Source organism: Telmatherina bonti, assembly GCF_933228915.1.
Source record: "Telmatherina bonti genome assembly, chromosome: 8".
NCBI classification, from domain to species: Eukaryota; Metazoa; Chordata; class Actinopteri; order Atheriniformes; family Telmatherinidae; genus Telmatherina; species Telmatherina bonti.
This window is the reverse complement of record NC_136626.1, coordinates 33,844,348-33,851,687: the sequence shown is the minus strand read 5'-3', so window position 1 is coordinate 33,851,687 and position 7,340 is coordinate 33,844,348.

Sequence of the window (7,340 nt, the reverse complement as noted above, 5' to 3'; positions counted from 1 at the left end):
GGGGGGGGGGGGATGGGAGATTGGATTATTTTACAAAAAACCCACTCGAAGTTGGGTTTTTTAGTTGTACTACATGAAAATAGACAAAATGGCAGCAACTGAAGAGCCAGGCTTACAGGGAGGAGGCCATCAGCGTAATCACAGCTGAATGATCGGTCATGCAACAGTGGGGAGCTGAGTCCATGGGGGGGCAGGAGACAGAGCAGAGAGCAGGCAAAAACACAGGAAACCCCACGGATCCCAACATTCTGGCTAAAGTTTATTCTCTGCTGTGGCGTATTCTGTTCAAATTGGCTGCATTAATTCTGTAATGAATAAATCTCAAACCAGATTTACATGTGAAGAACATTCAGTCACTTTCTGAGCATCGTGGAGAAACACAGATGTCTGTGATATTTGCTCTAGACCAGTTGGTCAGAGTTTCCCATCAGGTCCCAAACTCCAGAACACACCCGACAGAGATCATAAATGTGTGTTTACATTAAAACAATTTACTGTGTTTGTCAGAATAAAACTAGACTTTTCAACTGCATTAAAGTGATTAAAATTAAAATGGTCTTTAAATGCCAAAGAAAGTGCTTGTCATGTAGGATTTATTTTAAGTATTTTATTTTTTTAAATTTGAAACTACTCAAGAGCTATATCTATATATATATATATATATATATATATATATATATATATATATATATACACATATATATATATATATATATATATATACACATATATACGTATTTTATTTTTTTAAATTTGAAACCACTCAAGAGTTATATATATATATATATATATATATATATATATATATATATATATATATATATATATATATATATATATGTATATGTATATGTGTGTGTGTGTGTGTGTGTGTGTGTGTGTGTGTGTGTGTGTAGGTGTTTATTAAACCAGACTGGAAATTTTTTTTCATCTGACTTTTGGCTTTAACCAATCTAATGCCAAATATCCCAGTTACACCAGCAGTGGGCTTTCATACAACAGCAATCAAGGAGACAGGGTCTCGCTCAGGGTCCCAGTGGTTCACCTCCATAGCCAGTCACCACTAGACCACCACTCCTTTCGAATGATCATATGACCAAAATACTTTATTATCTCATTTACTGTCATTGCTGAGAATTGGGTTCAGCTGTTTTTATATTGACCATCCAGACTATCTGGTCCACCTTGCTGGTTACCGGGTTGGTTGGACCTTCTTTCACTTCTGAACTTCCCCAGTTCTTCATGTTATAGATCCAACAAGATGTTTGAAACATTCTCAGAGATTTTGCTCCATATTGCTCACTGGATATTTTCTCTTCTTCAGACCTTCTCTGGAAACACCAGAGATGGTTGTGTGTGAAAATCCCAGAAAACACTCAGACCAACAACCATGCTGCGTTCAAAGTCACTTTAATCTTCTTTCCTCCTCATTCTGATGCTCAGTTTGACTTTCAGCACGTCGTCCTCATCATGTCTACATGATGTGTTGAGTTGCTGCCATGTGATTGGCTGGTTAGATATTAGTGGCTCAACCTGTGTACCAAATAAACTAACTGGTAAAAGTGCGTGTACACCACGATGATCATCATATTAAACATTTTCTCACACAACTAATTCTTATTGATTATATCAATACATTTTTTTTCTTACAGTCACATTTTTTATTCTATTGTCAGCAAAGTTTCACCTTCTCACCTTTCATGCTCCAACAAACCAGTCGCATTTGTGTTGTTTTAATCTTCATCAGTCCCCTCACAACGTTTTGCTCCTTACCTGAACACAGCTACTGGAAACTCAGCGGCATTGTCTCCACAGAAGTCTGCCGCTCCAATCAGCACGCCACTGAGACATAAATGACCTGATTTACACATAGTTCTATACAGACGCCTGACTTTCACACTGTGTCACCACACCGTGCATATCTAAACTCAGTTCAGCTCAAACGTAACTGAACCAAGACTCTCCTACAAGTGAACTAATCATAATGTTTGTGGACAGCAGCCAACAAAGCATCTGATGTGTGTTTTGCATTCCCATCAAGATTTTTTGGGACTGCCAGTTTAGCTAACAGCAGCTAATGCTGAGAGAAGCGCCTGATGTTATCGACCTGTTCTCTATCACAAGGGTTTTTCTGTGAAACAATAATAAGTCATTAGTATGGATTTGACCTTTCTAACATCCCTGTTACACAGCGTAGGCAAATTTTCATTTGATTTGCTGATGTTCTGGTAAAGGTCATCCATAATACCTTCATTGGACTCATTCAATCGAAGTCTCCTAGCAACACATCATTGTTAACCGTTCTGTCTGAGGTAATCACAATGAAGATGTTATTCACACACATTATAAGAGAAACATTTTGGAAGGATTATTTTAGATAAAGTAACACGTGCAACAGGCATCACTGCTTTACAAACGTTTTATTTACATATTACCAGAAAATGGGATTCTTTACCGAGTTTGATGTTACGCGTTACGGGCAGACTGCTGGTTCATTACTGGAATTTGATGTCTTTTATGGGAAACACAACAAAAGATTCCACTGTGAAATGCTCTGGGGTGATAGGATGGCCTGAGCCCCACAAGGTTTTCTTACCTGGAGGATGAAAGGTATGACAAAGGGCTGAGGAGTCTTAAATGACACTGCTGCATTTATATGACACTTAAATGACACTGCTGCCAGCTATAGAGCCTGATATAGAGCCAGATATAAAGCCAGATATAAAGCCAGATATAGAGCCAGCTATAGAAGCATAATATAGAGCCAAATATAGAGCCAGATATTGAGTCAAATATAGAGCCAGATATAGAAGCATAATATAGAGCCTGATATAGAGTAAGATAAAGAGCCAGAAATAGAGCCAAATATAGAGCCAGATAAGTGGCCAAATACAGAGCAAGATATAAAGCAAGATATAGAGCCAGATATAGAGTCAGATATAGATCCAGATATAGAGTCAGATATAGAGTCAACTATAGAAGCACAATATAGAGCCAGATATAGAGTCAGATACAGAGTCAGCTATAGAAGCATAATATAGAGCCAGATATAGAGCCAAATATAGAGCCAGATATAGAGTCAGATATAGAGTCAGCTATAGAGCCAGATATAGAGCCAGCTATAGAAGCATAATATAGAGCCTGATATAGAGTAAGATATAGAGTCAGATATAGAGCCAGATATAGAGCCAAATATAGAGCCAGATATAGAGCCAAATATAGAGCCAGATATAGAGTCAGATATAGAGTCAGCTATAGAAGCATAATATAGAGCCAGATATAGAGCCAAATATAGAGCCAGATATAGAGTCAGCTATAGAGCCAGATATAGAGCCAGCTATAGAAGCATAATATAGAGCCTGATATAGAGTAAGATATAGAGTCAGATATAGAGCCAGATATAGAGCCAAATATAGAGCCAGATATAGAGTCAGCTATAGAGCCAGATATAGAGCCAGCTATAGAAGCATAATATAGAGCCTGATATAGAGTCAGCTATAGAGCCAAATATAGAGCCAGATATAGAGCCAAATATAGAGCCAGATATAGAGCCAGATAAGTGGCCAAATACAGAGCAAGATATAGAGCCAGATATAGAGCCAAATATAGAGTCAGCTATAGAGCTAGATATAGAGCTAAATATAGAGCCAGATATAGTGCCAGATATAGAGCTAAATATAGAGCCAGAAATAGAGCCAAATATAGAGCCAGATATAGAGCCAAATATAGAGCCAGATATAGAGCCAAATATAGAGCCAGATATTGAGTCAAATATAGAGCCAGATAAGTGGCCAAATACAGAGCAAGATATAGAGCCAGATATAGAGCCAAATATAGAGTCAGATATAGAGTCAACTATAGAAGCATAATATAGAGCCAGATATAGAGTCAGATATAGAGTCAGATACAGAGTCAGCTATAGAAGCATAATATAGAGCCAGATATAGAGCCAAATATAGAGCCAGATATAGAGTCAGATATAGAGTCAGCTATAGAGCCAGATATAGAGCCAGCTATAGAAGCATAATATAGAGCCTGATATAGAGTAAGATATAGAGTCAGATATAGAGCCAGATATAGAGCCAAATATAGAGCCAGATATAGAGCCAAATATAGAGCCAGATATAGAGTCAGATATAGAGTCAGCTATAGAAGCATAATATAGAGCCAGATATAGAGCCAAATATAGAGCCAGATATAGAGTCAGCTATAGAGCCAGATATAGAGCCAGCTATAGAAGCATAATATAGAGCCTGATATAGAGTAAGATATAGAGTCAGATATAGAGCCAGATATAGAGCCAAATATAGAGCCAGATATAGAGTCAGATATAGAGTCAGCTATAGAGCCAGATATAGAGCCAGCTATAGAAGCATAATATAGAGCCTGATATAGAGTAAGATATAGAGTCAGATATAGAGCCAGATATAGAGCCAAATATAGAGCCAGATATAGAGCCAAATATAGAGCCAGATATAGAGCCAGATAAGTGGCCAAATACAGAGCAAGATATAGAGCCAAATATAGAGTCAGCTATAGAGCTAGATATAGAGCTAAATATAGAGCCAGATATAGTGCCAGATATAGAGCTAAATATAGAGCCAGAAATAGAGCCAAATATAGAGCCAGATAAGTGGCCAAATACAGAGCAAGATATAGAGCCAGATATAGAGCCAAATATAGAGTCAGCTATAGAGCTAGATATAGATCTAAATATAGAGCCAGATATAGCGCCAGATATAGAGCCAAATATAAAGTCAGATATAGAGACAGAATACTGAAGTTATTAGTTGTTATTTGAGTATAAATGGTCAGGGGAAGGGTTTGGTTGTGTGCTTGTGTAGATAATGTGCGAGTGTGTTTTTTAAGTGTGAAATTCTTTTTTAATTTTCTGTTGTTAAGCACTTTAATATGATGTTGTCTGAAAAGTGCTGTACAGATAAAGTTTGATTTGATTTAAATCCAGACGCCAGCTCCCATGTGCTGCTGGATCACAGGGCGGGGGTTCAGCTTAGTTAAGTTTTTAAGTCTTGTTTGGCATTTTGTTTTCCCATCTTTGTGTAATTTGGTGTGGCTAGAGTGCTATAGGTCACCCTTAAATGTCTTTGTATTGAGTTTGATCTGTTCAGGTGACACTAAGTATCATTATCTTTACCTGACCTTTTAAGGTCGGCTAGTTTATTAATTTCTTTGGACTTTTTTGCATTCATTTTGGAGCAATAAAAGGCAGGTTTTGAAATGACCTCTGTGTCCTCATGGCTTTATTGCTTGGTCCCTGACAGGTGAAAATGAACGAAAATCAAAGGCTTTGACTTTAAAAGCTACCCAGTATCCAGCAAAGGTGTCTGTATGAACCTCCCATTGGCTATTGAGGGGTTTTATGTGGCATTGTGGACAAGCCCATATTAGGCTCTTTTGGGGCTCCAAAATGGGATAACCCTGCCGTGGGTTTGTCCAAAGAGATGCATATCGGCCTGCATTTGGCCCACCTGGTGTATTTTGTACTAGTAGCTGCCTGGAGGAAGCCCATATGCTACCATCATGAAATGTGGGTTACATGTGGGGCTCCTGTGAGACATCCTATAGACTAATCCAGGAAAACCCCTGAGGTAGACCCTCCTCCATTACTGAGGTGGCATGTCTATGCATGTTAAAGAGGAACACATAAGAGTCAGACTATTATCTTCACAATGTAAAGAAACACATTTCTTGGCTGTTTAAACAGTGGTGTGAAACCTTAATGCAGTAAAACGAAGAACATGAGGTTTCTACATCCATGCCGCCATCAGTGTGTGTCTGTGTGAAACTGAGGAGGACAGTGGATAACAGTTTGTCCGCTGATGATGGTGCGTCTTCATCGGGGAGGAACAGCAGCCAGTCAGAGAGCAGAAGAGAAACAAGAAGCCGTCATTGGAGCGGAAACATGGTATTTTATTCCCAACATAGAAGCAGCAACCATCAATCTGATACCAAATTCTACGTATCCATCTTGGCGTCCAGCCTAACGTGATAAAATGGGTAATGTGTGTTATGCTAACAGATTAAGAAATACTGAGCTGTTACTAATTTGGGATAACCACAAAAGTGGTTTTTAGAGCATCTAGTTAACATAGTTAAACTCTGTAATAATGTTGCCAAGTGTTTTCAACCCTGCATTGTGTCCACTACAGTGGACGCATATTTAAAGTTTTTTTTTTCTAGTATATTCATAAGTGAGAATGGAATATTTACAATTTTACCACTTTAGTGGACATTGGAATAGTCACCCAACACACTGCCACTTACTGAAGAATAAACTAATATTGAATAAAATTCATATAAACATGTACATGTAATTACCTCAGTGATAAACAGGACAAGAACATGATACTAGTACATTTTACTGAATATTTCTTTTCTATAAATATGAAAATATATAATTTTATAAATATTTCTATAGAAAAGATAATATTAAAAATGAAGAAAGTGTCTGTACATGTCTGTAGGAGTCAAGTATGGCTTTTTCTAAAAATAATTCATGCAACAGAAGGTTAAACCGTCTCCACAGTCTTTTATCACAGCTAACCAAGATCTAAGTCATTCTTAGATCAAACTGAATGGCTGTGTTTCCTAAACCTAACTGGCAGATGACGTCGCCTCAACCTAACCAAATCATTGTGATAACTACCTCAACAAACAGCAAAACAGTGTTTTTTTGTAGATGTAGCCATAAACTTTTCATGTTAACGGCTCCATGTTCATGAAGGTTTGCTGTGAGTGTGTAATGCTGTGGTTTAAAGGCGTTTCCACTGAATGGCGTGTCGTGTATAAGCCATGATTTGTCCCGCGAGACCCCACTTTGAGGAGGATGGAGGTGGAAAACATTTTGTGTTTTGGAGAAGATGTTTCAGTTGTTTCTGCTGCTGTTGCTGCTGTCCTCTTCAGAAGATGGTAGAAGTCATCCAGAAGCATCTTTACTTGGAATTAATTGGTCACATGACCCCCTACGTCACGTCGCGTGATGTGTAAATGTGATTAAGTACTTTTGCAAGATGAACCTGTCTGCAAACCTGCTCATGAGTAAAAATGCTTTTATCTGACAGGTTTTCCGACACGTAGATATTTCTGTTACCAGGTTTTTTTTTTTGACCAGGTTTTGCATAGTTCTAGGAGTAATGGAAACGCAGCGAGTGTAAACATCTCTGAGAAGGAACAGGCTACGATAAAATGCTATTTAACTCCCAGGGAATAAAGATAAAGGTTAATGTCCAGAGCTCAGTTAAAATGTTCCGATATTTGGCTAAAATGCAACTTAGAACATCAAGTCTGCATGTTTAATGGCTTTTTAAAGTTTTACTGGC